Genomic DNA, 14,631 nt, shown 5'->3' with positions numbered 1-14,631 from the left:
CATTCTTTGATATCTGACTTTCAGACAACACATGTGAAGCTCTGTTTTCATATACCACAGCAACAGCATAAAGAAGCAATGCAGTTTTTCAAGTTTCATTGCATTAATACAAATCTGACGTTCTCAGCCTTCATACCTGGTCTACTACCAGGTAACATTTTTTTTCCTCTTTCTCCTGCAGTTTTCCACTTGCAGGATGAGGTAATTCACTCTTGTTAAAACAGCACATTTAGGCTCTATAGCTCCTAGACACCACCAGCTGATAAGTTACATGAACATCCAAGTTTTAAGACACTCATCATAAATTTAGCAATGTGCCAGGGTGAATGGCTTAAAACAATTATTTCCTGGGTCCCTGAAATTGGGCTGGGAAAAACAAGCAAGATAACTACTACTTCTTGAAGTAAGCATTCAGCCTGCTTACTTCAGCCATCCTGCCTCTGGTCACATGTGTGTCCTCTGGTCTCCATCCATAACTCAGCATCCAGACCTACACCAGTGTGCAACTGATCAGGGATGTCAACTGATCAGCTTCCACAGGCTAAAAATCTGCTTTGGGGAGGTGCTGGATCAAGGGAGTTTAAATCCACACACAGTGTCCCTTTCAGCAGCCATGCTAGCTTGTGGCAGATTGAAATATAAGTGCAACACTATGGGGGACATAACTCCGGGCCTTCCTTGGGCAGGGGGGAAAAAGTGGGCAAGTAAGTGTTAGACTCATTCCAAGTCCTCCTTGGACTCCTCCTTCAGGGCCAAAATAAGAGAAAGTGAGGAAGAGATGAGAGATCCTGGTCCATAAAAGAAAACCTTGAAGGCCTGAAGGCTGTATATGACTAGGCCTGTGACAGACATAATACAGCTCTCCCCTCTGATGCTACATAGCACCCACCAGGTACGGAGCTTTCTGCAGGACTACCTGCTGAAAAAGATGTTGAAAAGATGCAGAAGTCCGTCCAAGGGTAACACCACTTCCCCAAGAATCAACACTGCTCTTCTGCTGCAACATCATTACGAAAACAACTTACTTTATTCTGCCAGTGATAAGCAACTACAATTCCTTCTCATCAGCTTAAACCCTTGCCACAAAGTGCGTTACCATTACATTTGCTTGCATATTCAAGAAATTCCACTATCCCTAAGGACTGGCAAAGATCACATCCCACAGCACAACTGCCATGTCCCAGCCAACCTCACTCAAAACAGGACATACAAGGTCTAGGATCAAAATTCACAGTTCACCACAAACTGCAAGGGTCATTTTAGATAGCTGAGATCTTCACAAGAGATTCTCTCCAACAGCAAAATGCAACTCATGTTTTCTTACCAAGCAAGAACTACAGTAAAATAGCCTTGAAATCATCATCCCACTTTAACAGATATAGCTAATGCAAACAGCTTCAGTGGCAAGCATTTTAAAAGTTTTGGGATTTTGCTGTGTTTAAGATTCAGCTAGGTCAGAAATTAATTATCCTTTTTTATTGTGTTAAAAAAGGATACATCAGCCCTCTCAATATTTTATGCTGAAAAGTAACAGAAACATACTTCTGAAATACTCTCCTAATGCTTTCCACAGACAGCACACACATGGATTTTACAAATCATCCATAGATTATTTTACCATTGCTCACTAATAACCTTTACTGTTTATTAAACTATGTACAGCCAGGGAGTCTGCACTCTTCTGTAAGATATACAAATAAATTATAGATACCAGCAAATACAAAAATGTTTGCACAGAACAGAACTTGTTAAACATAAACAGAACTCAGTCAGCAATAACTCCGCAATGACTGACTCAGGAGTTTGGAAAAAAAACCCAAAACCTTCTGACTTTGGGATATCTTCCACAAATGCAGTGATTAATCATGTGCTGTTACATCTATTCTATGGGGTTATGCAGCATTGATCATAACTGTTCCTGCCTCAATACAACCCTTGTACTGATATTAATAATGCAAAGGTCATTTTGACCTTTACCTAGTTACTGGGTATCAGTTTGTGCCCATATTACTGCTTTCCGTACATCCAAAAACACAGGTGCAGATCTTTCAGTACAGGTGCTTCAGATTTCACATCAAATTATGTGTGAGCATGTCAGGAACAGGATTAGCAGAAGCTTTGCTCGCAGAACATTCTCATGAGCATTACTGGGATTTTAACTCCTGCAAATCTAAAATGAGCTTTTTCTTATGCCAAATGAAATGCTGCAGAGAGAGTCATTATAACACTCGATGATTAACTTTGAAAACCTTGTTTGCACTATCATTATAGATATTTTAACAGGAAAGATAGGAGACACGCACACCACAGAGGTTCTGCCTCAAACTTTGTTGACAAAACAGATAATTACTACAAGTTTCTAGCCATTGAAAGCTAAATTTGAGGGGTTTTAATATTACAGAAAAGCAGAACTGGAAAATTACACAAAGGCATTAGAGGCAAGATGAGATTCATCTGCTTCCTACAAGGTTTGGGGCTCAACAGAGAAACAAAGCCTTCCTTGGCAGCGCTGACCTGCAAATGCCACAGCAACCATGTTTTATCTCAAACCAGATATTCCCCCCCCCTCAGAACACTTACAGCTTTTACATTTCAAATGTCAGAGTTCAAAAATTACGTTAAGCTGAGCCAAATGCAAAACTTAATCCCAAACAAGAGAGATATGTCAGAGAATTCAGTGGCAATTGATGTTGCTTGTGAACCAGACTCTGCAGAGGCGTTCAAGCCCCTAGCTGCTTCCCTGTATCCCTTTTTAACTTTCTGCGGTTGTCAGACACTGGTAATACGTTACCAGAGAACATCCAAAGAAGAACATCCTTAAGACTGCTCTATTCCCTTTCTTTGGTGCACAATCCTGAATGAATAAGAGACAGGACCTGAGAGGGCACCTTCACTGTCTATATTCCAAGCATCATCCTACACCACAAAATACCCTTCTCTTCTAAAGCTTAATACAGCAGGAAACTAACAAAAGCCCCCCATACAGCCTATAAAATAAATGGGCCCTTTCTACAAAGCAAAACAAGTATCATCCTTCTACATCAATTCAAATTAATTAAACTTTAAAGGTTAATGTTCTTTGTGGATGTATTAATTTTCTAAATTTAAATTTCAATTGCTGCGCGGCTCATTTGCTAAAAGTCTGGTGGTTTGTTTTGGTTTTTATTTTTGCTTGATAAAGGCAGACTTAATACAGTAAACAAATGAATGACTCTTACTGAAGTCTTGCTTTCCTTCTCACTCTCCCTTGACACTTTCTCCAGTTTTCTCTAATTGGAATATTAGCTTTAAACTATTGCAAGAGTTTAACCCAAAAAAAAATGCAAAACAATGTCCCATTATTAAAACGTGAACCCAGCTGGATAATGTTATTTATTTGTAGAGCAGCTTCCAATATACAGTTTTCTTTGCAGCAAATTATTATCTAGACTTCTTTGAATCCAGACTTTTTTTTTAATTGAAACCCACTAATCTTCAAGTTTCCTATAGGATGTGTAGACCTGCACTAAGAATTTAAATCTACTAACAATCAGCTTGCTTTTCTTAAGTAGCTTTTGCAGATCTATTAGAAGTCATCCAAGGTAACCAAGAGTATACACACTACAAACTGAAATCAGTACACCAGATTAACATCCATGTATTAGCTGCTTTGCTATCGTTCCTCTACAATTTAAGACAGAATGACAGATCTCATTATTTTTGTTGCTAAGAATCCTGTCTCCTGCTGGACTGTTTGCTAGCAAGCTTTATTTAAGCCTCCTTATTCTTACAGGCTGCAGACATATTTCTCCTTGGCAAAATACTGTCTTTAACAAGAGATTCGTTGTTCAGTGACACATGAGAAACTGCATGCAATGGTCTAAGTTGCTCACCAGCAAGGTCAGCCAACTGCACACCTCGAGGCACAACATAAGCTGCTCCTTATTGATTACAAAATTTCCCTGATTGTTCTCTGAGATAATCTAGAAAATATAGGTACCAGAGTATCAATGCTCAAACAGCTTCTCTATCTTTCTAACATAATGGGGATTATGCAGTTTATCATTAGCTCTTTTGAGCCATGGCACTTCAAAAACATCTGAGTACGTTAAAAGTTTTTTGAATTTTAACATGCTCTGAAAGGCTGGTGGCATATCCAATGTTTAAGTGACAGAAAATGGTGATGCAATTTCACCACAGTTGACCCCTCCCTCAAGACTGCAAGCACAACACTTGTCACACTGTCATCACCTTATGTGATGTTAAACGAAATCACCCTTCAGCACGAAAAAAAGCCATTGCTTACTTACCTTTGTGTTAGAATGAAACAAAAAATTTAAAACACAAACATTTGAAAGTACTGCTTAAAATGAACCTTCACCAAGACAACGATGAACTTATGACAAGGTAAAGAATTAGGTTTATTTCATATATGTTTCAGCAGTGATATAAAAGTTTAATCTTGCTGACATTCACCTAATTTCTCCAAAGTACTCATGATGCACAGGGAACCAAAGATGCATCTCCCACTGCTTCTCAGACTATGAAAACTGGTTGCTTCATTCTATCTACTACAGGATTTTTTGCAAGATCTCCTAGAGGAGTCCTTCCTGTTTAACAAGAGACAGGCCTCACAGGACGCTTCCTGAGAATGCATGTCCTGAAAACAATCTGGTCAGATCCTGACCAAGATGAGCTGCTGACTAGCAATTGCTCAGACCAGTCCATGAGTGATGAGTCTTTTTCCATCCAAGGCTCAGAATTTGTCAATGGCATCTATCTTCTCTCCAGTGCTCTGGTACATTTTCCAGCTCTCAGAGACATGGGTTATGTTCAAGCTTCTCTGATATACAACAGTGCAGTTGCCAGTTCCATGTCTGAGAAAGAGTGCAAGAGCCTGGTATCAACTGCTTCACTTCCGAAGGACACAGTAACTGCAAAAGCAGAAGGTGACCATGCCTGGGGAAACAGCTACTGAGCAGAGCACTCCACCAGCTCCTGTGGCACGCAGAGGCTGCTGGTGAAAGCCTGGCTCAGGAAGCCTACCGAAATGTCACAATGGACTCAGTGAAAGCCCCTTCCTGGTAGGGCACTTGAACAGTAGCTCAAAAAAGCAAAATTTTACTAATCAGAAAGACTTGAAGACTTCAGCAACTTCAAAAGAAAGAAGGTGAGAATCCTGCCTAGTGAAGATTTTCGTGTGGCTTGTAAGTGTTACAATTTCAGCAATTCAGTGAAAGTTTGCACTACTTTCAGCTTACACATCTTAATGCTTATGTTACTCACCAAATAGTTCTCTCTCCCTACTAAGCCACTTCATAAGGCTTCAGGGGGAAAACAAGTTTAATAAACATTATTTATCTGTCCCTTTAACAGGAGCTGGTAGCATAGCTTGCTTGTGAGCACCTCCCATCACTTTTCATCCTCCTCTGTGAGGATCTCCCAGCCACTCACCACACTCCTTCAAAGCTACCTCAACACCTACCAGAGCTACCTCATTCTAGCAACCACTCCTTTGCCACCACAGGACTCTTCTGCATGAACGATCTATGCCAGCCACAGGGGTAGCACAAGCACACTTTCAGTACTTACACACATCAGCTGAGACAGTCTCATGAATACGAATGCAGACAGATTTGAAGAAGTGCCTATTCTATCTCAGGAGCACTCTATCTGGTCTTCTAGCAGCCATATCCTGTGCCCTAAATAAACCCCTCTCCATTAGTTGCTGATAAGCGAGAGGTGCGAGTGCAAGCGAAGACCCGATGCCAGACCCTCTGCTCTCTTCCGTGCTGCCAGAAGCACGGGTCAGGTGAACTTCTCTCTCCCACTGCTATGCAGGGTCCTATATCATAGTTTTGACTCCAGGATGATTAATATATTTTCAGACCAACATGCATCAAGAAGCACTCCCTCAGACAGCAAAGCACGGAGCCTGTTCTTGGGGTATCAACAGCAGAGATGCGTGATTTCAAGGAATAAATGTGCCATCATTTGGACTGCCTCACTGAGACTAAACAACCTAGAGTTGAATGGTATTTTTCAGGTGAAATGTTCATCCAATGAAAGTCTGTAGTCCTTCAATCCTTGCCCTCCCATCTTGAAATTGAGACAAATAAGATTACAAGACCTTAAAGTGATCTATTAAAGCAGATAAAGCAAACACCTCAGTGTGTTACTGCAGCACACTGGAAGACTTAACAAAAACTGTTAAAAACTGTTTCTCAAAGAAGAGGTCTTCATAGCAGCAAAGCTATGGAGGAACATGGAGTTGTTCTGCTGCTAGCTTGGCAAATTTAAACAGGAAATAGCAAATAAAAATGCTTAGAGAATATAAAATATTGTCAAATCCCATTTCAATAATGTCAATTGTTTGTAGTCCAAAAGATTAAACTCTATTGGATTAGAAAGATTAGAAACTCTATTGGACATGTCACCTTTAGAAGCCCGTCTGTGAGAAATACATCCATGAGACTGCAGAAGGCTGATCACCAGCAGGGGGAGGATAAGGCAACTCTACAGGCCTGAAAGTCAAGTTACTAGTCCACTCTGCAAACAATATAATAGTCAGGCCAGGGTTTACACAGCATTCAGATTCTTAATCTACACAGCGGATGCTGCCCATCAACAGGACCTGATGACGCTAGTGTAACAATGACTCAGTTTTTTGCACCTGAAACAGAAACAACGACCGATTATCAGGATTGGCACTAAGCACGAAAGAGAACAATACAAGAACAGGACAGGCACAGCTTGTTTGGGCAAGTAACATGCCACACAGTACAGTGGTGAAAAAAAGTAAAAATAAAAATCAAATTTAAATATCAGACAGCTGTTCAGAAGAAAGCTATCTCAGGGGAATAAGACAAAGAATAAATTTTTAACCAGGCCACTCTACAGTCCCATCATCATAAAGATCTCACTCAAGAGAAGCAGCACCAGCAGCACAAGAGGTTAGTTAGGGAAGGGAGCAAAAGGACATGGAAGAGGCAACTGCAGTCAATTAAGCATAACCTGAAGCCATGACTTAAGGCTGTATCCTTGGAGTACTGGCCTTCCTCCCACCCTGCTCTTGGGCCTTTCTGCAGCAGCTCAGAGTAGTGTGAAGCTGTTCGCACCTATGAGCTACAGCACTGACAACCAGGCAGAAGTTGCAGAAGTAAATACGGGAACACTATTTTCCTATGCTGCATAATAGGAAAAATATGGAAACAAAGTAGACTCCAACTAAGAATTATTTGCATTCCAGTCTTAGCAGACGATTTATCTTAAAATATGGATCATTATTACATCTCCAGTTTCAAGGAAGCTGAAAATCTACTCCACCAGCAGAAAAAAAACACTACCAAACTAGAAAAAACTGTTTTCAGGTCTTGTGTATTATTTGGTCCAAACCAAGGCTGACCAGACACAAGAGGCATCTGATCTGCAAAATGTCTGCAGACATCCTTTCCTTTGTTTCTGCTTATAAAGGATCTGCGGTTGACAGAAGCTAAACAGAACAAGAGCAAAAGCAGAGAATTTCCATGGGTTGGAAGATTAAACCTAGACTACAAAGTGGCAGTAATTTCTGCCTTTACGAAGAAAAGGCCATAGTTAGAACAAGCTGCATGAATTTAGTTAAATCATAACCACATTAAGCCATTCGTCTCTATGCAGAACATCCCAGGCTTTGCTGCTAACATTTCACCACGTGAATGGCTAGAAACATTTGCTCACATAAGCTGTTTAAACGTGATTCAGCCCAGATGTCCGAATGGCTTAGCAGTCTTTGTTTGCAAAACATCAATAGAGAATGACAGACACAAATATAGCACTGAGTTCCTGTCCAGAGGACGTGCAAGGCCTGGCGTTTAACAAGACTACTTTTCGTAGCACATATTGCTAAAACAGTGATGTACCACATCTATGGTTATAAAACATTCAGTTCCTGTTCAAATGAAAGGTGAAAATGGGTGCAATCTAGAATCTAAAACACCTGCCCATTAGGGTCCCCACAACCTTATGAAGTAGTGCTGCACCTGTCAGCAACAAAGAGGCAGAGAGGAAAAAAGAGGTAAGAAAAATGCTGCCAATCTTGTGAATACCTGATACACCACTGGGTGGGGTGAACTGCCCCATTTACAGCCATGACTGTTTTCATAAACATGTACCAGGTTAAGTCCAAAAGCTTTCTCTTACGAACAGTGGCAGGCATGAGATAGCTAGGGCCAGAATTGCATTTACAATGGATCTGCTCGGATACTTCTATCACAATAGTGGCACTGTCCAGCTCTCTTAGTACCACATTAAGAGTTCTGGAAAACACACAGATAAAAGATAGCATTTTAAAAGAAAGTATCATAGACATACAAAGCTTAACAGGAGAATTCAGGGTGCAAATAACACAGGGAGAAACTTCAAACAAGGCCAGTAATATGCCAGTAATTCATCCTCCCAAATTCAAGGTCATTTTCTACTCTCATGGTGGAATGTATTGATTCTAATTAAGCACAAAATTTCCCCCAGCAATATGTCGTCTGGCTCAGGCAGTTTCCATAATGCATGTGTACATTACAAATTTAGCCTTAAAAAAGCAACCTGGCTAAAAATTATGGTCTTGATATATTATGCAAATACATGTAAACATTTGCAACAAACTTCAGCACAACTACTACACTGAGTTATTTGGTTCAGTATAGTGAAACAAACCGGTACACAAGTACCTTGATAAATAAAGGCATTCCCCTGACTCAATCATAAACAACAAATTAATCCCAACACTACTGTCCCAGATTATCTGCTAGAGGCATTTTAACAGAGCTGGAACCAACAAAGAAGCTTGTTTAGAGCCCTTGTTTTATATTCCCCAGAATAAACCGTATAGCAACAGACAAGCCTTAACACGCAAGTTCAGACCTACCAGCAGCAGACGTAGCAGTCCTCCTCCACTACTTAAAACAAGCTAGTATCTAATTTGTAATAAAGAGGCATTTCACAGGGAAAAGAATGGATATGCTGCAATCAATACCAATAAAGTTAGCATTATAGCAGGAAACTGTCTTCCCAAATACCAGATTTATTGCCTTCAAATTTAATTGTAAAGACAACAAATTAAAGGAAACACTCAACTCTGAAAGGACCTAACAGCCCTTCAAATTCTCCTCCTTAAAGCTATCTTTGAAGCTCAGCAGACATTCTTATTGTAGGAGGATATTCAGGTATTGTGACTTGAGAGTATTTGCCTTGACCCAAACTTTAGAACTTCTTTTTTAACACTGGAGCTAGAAGGAATAGGAGAAAATTGTGCATCAAGTACCCAATGGCAAGGTGAAAGCAAAGCAAAAATTTACTTAGACTGCACACACAAAACTTTGATCAACACAAGAACACTGAAACCCTGAGCAATCATGCTCTTGATACATTTCTGCCAGAAGGTTTTTTTATTCTAAAATAAGAAAATTACCTTTTGGGTATCACTCTCCCTCAAAAGCATTTTTAACTCCATTTTGTTACATTTAAGTTATCAATGTAGTTTTCCACTGTGCTCTCCAGAAAGGAAGCAAAAAAAAAAAAAAGAGCAAAACAAAGGATTTTGTGGCAAAGAACAGAATTCTGGGGTCAAGGAGCAAAAAATCAACTAGCAGAGAAACATGCACAGCAAGTTTACTGATGAAACGTTCAGTCTTTTGTTCTAATTCATACCTATCATTTCACAGAACAGAGGCACCACTCACTTGCATCTGTATTTTGAAGGTACATGGACCAATTGTTTTACACAGAGCTGTACAAATATTCTACCTGCCACACACTTAGGATGGCAATGTACAAGCAGTTGCTCTAGCCAATTTTGCTCCAAAAGCAGCAACTGCTTTCCTAGCCTAAAAAGAATTTAATGAAGCCATCTGCTCACAGTTCAGTGTATTCTAAAAACATCCTGCATTCTTCATGCTCTCTTTTACAGTTCAAAGTCTGGCTAGCATCCCAAGGCTACAACCTTTGTAAAAAGCAAAGCAAGAAGCATACAAAAATTCCTGAAAATATTTTGTTCATATTTACATTAAAATACTTCAGTATCTGCATATATCATATGCAGATAGCACGTTACTGACAACATTTTTGACAATACTTGTATTTTGAAGAAAGGCAATAGACTAGTAAATTGGAATGCAAATTGAATCTTGGAACGCTTGTTTTTAAATATTTGAATGGATTAATTGGTAATGTAAACAATGTACAATTGAGGAAGCTAAATGATCGACAATTTAAAAACACCTCAGTGTTACAGTCTCATATAAGCACAGGCAAGAAATTAACAACTTCTGTTCATTTAAACTCTATTCAATGCATCTGTAAAATAGCTATCAGGAAATACAGATTTAAAACAACTGCTGTAGGCACTGCAGGAAAGTGCGATGTTTAACTGACATACACCTGGGACAGCTGGTTTCAGCTGTCAGGATGTTGCCTATCCATGCGGGATGTACAGGACAAGAGTACTGGAAGTGGCATAACCAGGCAAAAATGAACCTGAGGTCAGCCTCCTATGTGAAGTTACTGCTTTTACACATAGTACAGATAGAGAACACGTACTGACTTTTCACACTACAAACTCAGAGGCACATTTCTCCAATTTCCCATCTGTTAGCATCTCTCTGGCAGCAGCTTAACACATGATTTTTCAAGGAGATACACTGCAGGAAAGGATTAACTTCTGCTGCATCTGGCAGTACAAATAAGAGTAAGCATGGTTTTCCCATTGAAAAATACTCCCTTTACCCACAAGTTCAAAACCTGTTTCATTGTGCATCCAACGCAACTCTGAAATCAACAGTGCTGCAAATCGATTAAGAAATTACATTTATCATGGTACCAAACACAATGGGACCTTCAGTTTTGCCTGTCTCTTCTAGATCACTTTCAAACGCAGTTAATGGTTATGCTAAATTAAAAAAAAAAAAAAAAAAAAAAAAAAAAAAAAAAAAAAACACCAAAAACAAAAACTGTAAATGGCACAATAATAACACCTTACTTTGTTTGCAGGGAAACAGAGTCTTCAGACACCAAGAGTAGCAGCCTGAATATACAGCATGCATGTTTTGGGTTTCATTTTTTCTACACTGAGACTTTCTGGAAGACTGGCAAAAAGAAGGGGAGACATCTTAAGCATGGTTTCTCTGTGGAACTCACACTTAATGTACTAAGATACACTGCATATCCAAATTTCAGTAATCAGCTGGTGCCCAGGAAAGTTATGGCAGTAGCACAGGAAGGCAAAAATCAGACCAAAGCAAAAACCAGCAAAATTCCACACCAAAACCTGTGTGCAAACATTTGCTCTGTTCTCACAGCACTAAGTGTCAAAATTCCATGCTCATAGTTCAGAACATATTGTCAAAGAGCTGCTTCTTGAGAGAGCCAAGCCTGTTGTAGCATGAAGGGAGGGGTGGGGAGGAAATCTCCATTTATATTTTTTCTCCCAGATTTCTTTGCAATAAAACCAGAATTGCACCTTCCAAACTTGGCCTTTTCATGATTCAAAGAGCATACAGCAAGGAAAGCAAGGCTGTAATTTTGGAATTTTATACATGGAGAAAAAGAAGTAGAACTGCAATGTACTGTAATGATTAAGCAGTATATTTTTTTTTCAAAAATTTTTCAAAAGCAATCACATGTCTACGGTCACAGCCATAGGTAAGTCATCTAAAATAACAAGTGGCTCACAGGGATGGCTTCCAAACTCAGCCAAAGCTACCAAAGGGCCTCCATAAGGCCAAAATTAAACTTCTCATAGAAGCCAGTTCTCCTGTTCCAAATGGTGTCATTTCCTCATTCTGCTAAGTGACTGAAGCACAAGATTTATGAAAATCCAATCAGAAAGCACTAGGACAGTGCTGTAAGTGTTGAAAACACACAGCATCTCCTGTTCTAAGAAGCAAAACCAGTTCATAATTCGAAGGAAAATTATGTTAGTAGGGTGTTTGCTACACTCACTGATTTAAAACACACAAATATACTTCTCCTCCTCTGCTCTGGCCCAAAAATTTGTGCCATGACAGCAAAATCTTTATTAATTGAACTGCATCAGCATCACCCCCTGGGCCACACTGAAGGCACATCTACAGAGGGATGGCAAGATGGGCCTTATTGTGAATGCACCCAGAATGCTGCAGCCAGATCAGTTTCTAACTGCAGCTCAATACAGAGCCAGACAAATTTTATTACTAATGAAAGGAAAGAAGTAAAAGCTCATTTAACTGCAGATTTTCAGGAAGAATATGCTCTCTTTTGGAGTGCAGAACTACAGTTTTGGAAACTGTTAATGTTTTGACTGAAATTCTGCCAACCAGAGAAAACACACTGGAAGCTACCAGACCAGTTGCTGCCATGGAACAAAGCAACTTGAATGTGTTCCTCACAAATTCAGGTTTCCACTGATCCACCTGTCTCTTCAATTTCTAATTGCATGAATGTATCTTTTGAATCTCTTATATGTAATTTTCCTTCTGGAAGCTCCACTTGGCAAACTGTGATGCATGCCTCTTCTGCTCACAGCACACACAGGGTTAACGCTCTTGCTAACCAAGTGAGAAAACACTGCAGAATACCAGCCTATTTTATTTGAAGTCTGTGCTAACTTGTGTTTGAGCTACAGTGAAGGTGAGAAGCATACAGAGAGGCTGGACGTCTGAGGCTCTGAAAACTCTGCGCTGATACCAGAGGACTGAATAGGCGTAAGTGCAAATGCCCAAGATGAGCTTTTGTCACACACATACACAGGAGAGCACTTCAAAAACACCAACCTGAGCATCACTGAGACACACAGCTACATAAGACAGGATTCTTATCTACAACAGTACCAACTACATGTCAAAGCTTATCATGCAGGTGAATTAAAGGGTGGAAGATCCCGAGTTCTGAATATCAGGACTCAATGCAGATCCCACTATCTTTGCTCTCTTCCAATCCTAGACCTCATTTCAGTTCCTTAAGCAGACAGATAATGTGGGCTTCAGCTGCCTCCAAAGCCTCTCTCTACAGCAGTGTATGGGAGATGCCAAGCCCACATTACTCCATTCTCACTGCCAGCCAAAATGTGAGCTGCTCACAGAACATTAATAAATAAATAAATAAGTCACTGAATGACAGCAGTCCCACAGTCCTCTTGTGTTCCCATGAAAACTAGCAGACTCTGGCAGGGATGTAATGATTTAGCATTATGAGAATATAATGATGCATCACAAATGGTCAACAGCAGGACTCAAAAATGAACACTGAGGAAAACTAGCAAGGGACAAGTCACCTATGCTGAAGCCTGTTTATTTACTTTTGTCTTCCAACTTCACTGACTGCAGAACGCCAAAAGCCATTTTGAGTGCTGTGAGATACAGCAGATAAATGTCTGATGACAAGTTCAGCAAGTATAATTTGTACCACAAGCTGGTTTCACTACTTGGATAGCACAAAAAAGTATGCACTGTTAGCATGTTTAAAATTTACTTGCCATATGTTGAAGACAGAAAATGTACCATAAATATCACTTAGAAAATCAAGGCAATGGGTATGGCAAATACAAACCAACTACATTTACAGTTTAAACACAAACTCTCACAGCCCTCAGCCTGATGCAACATCAGACAGCAAAAGGCTGGAAGAACAAAAAATCCATCTGAAAGACACAGTTCTGTGTAGAAACCATATGAAGTAAACTAATTTGAAATACACTGAAGTTTAACCAAATTCTGTCCTCTCACGCTATCAAAGTTAGAACAGTACTCTCATCAGAAGATTCTAAAAGCACTGCTAGAGAAGTAGGTAGTGGAGTGAGTAATTAATGGCTACCCCCCTCCAGATCAATGAACAGTGACAGACTGATCATGTCACACGGTATAGTCTCGACAGCTGCAGCAGACAGAAAACGCTTTGTACAAAAGCTGTAATCAGGATAGTTTAGAGCTGCCAAAAAAAGTTAACATACAACTAAGACTTTCACACACAGGCACTTCATTAACCTTTGCTTTTCAAGCCATGCACTCTTGAGTAAAGGGTATGTGAAACTTTGTTTTAAAAGGTTTGTCTACCTTACTTAAATGCAAGGGGCTCCCAGAGAAAACATTGCAGCTACTAAAACGGTTTAGGTGGGTACTGCCATCTTGAGAAATAGAACCGGGTCTGTGATTAAAGCCCTGCCTAAGTGTGATGGCATCCACTTGCTTCCCTGTCAGAAGAACTGGATAGTAAGCCTGTCACTCTCAGAAGAAGAGCTTCAAAACAGATAAATCATAATTCACAGCTACTGGCACAAGTCTAACTTTTCTGCCAATGAGTTTTAGATGCTGCAACTCATACACCAGTCTAAAAGGTTTCTAATGCAGACAACTAAATATTCCTGTAGGTTAGTGTATCACTGAGCAATGGGCCTCCTAGCACAGTTTAAACAAACTGTACTAACAGACTGTCCATTAATTAAAGCTGACGCTTCCTTGCCCATCAGGCAACAGCATTCAGGAGCCATCACATAACGAAACCATTGTTAGTCAGTCTTTTACATATTCAAATGGAGAACAAAAGGTGACTGTTGTACAGTTAACAAGGACTTGAACTTCTGCAGGTAGCTCCACTTCTCATCTCTCAACAAACACAACAGTGAAAAAAGATTTTGCACTGAAAGAA

General features: G+C 39.9%; 1 protein-coding gene across 8 annotated transcripts in view; it reads right to left on the bottom strand.

Annotated features, from left to right (window-relative positions):
• The window catches only part of SEMA4D (semaphorin 4D), a 97,424-nt gene that overhangs the window by 50,438 nt on the left and 32,355 nt on the right, over nucleotides 1–14,631 (bottom strand). Inside the window, exon 2 of one of the 8 annotated variants that reach the window (XM_054002611.1) lies at nucleotides 10,991–11,096. The exons of the other annotated variants lie outside the window; for them this stretch is intronic. The gene's annotated coding sequence lies outside the window, so the exon portion shown is untranslated. The remainder of the gene's footprint in view (nucleotides 1–10,990; nucleotides 11,097–14,631) is intronic. 8 annotated transcript variants of the gene reach the window in all.

This window comes from Vidua macroura, chromosome Z (assembly GCF_024509145.1).
Source record: "Vidua macroura isolate BioBank_ID:100142 chromosome Z, ASM2450914v1, whole genome shotgun sequence".
NCBI classification, from domain to species: Eukaryota; Metazoa; Chordata; class Aves; order Passeriformes; family Viduidae; genus Vidua; species Vidua macroura.
This window is presented reverse-complemented; position numbering and strand designations above follow the sequence as displayed.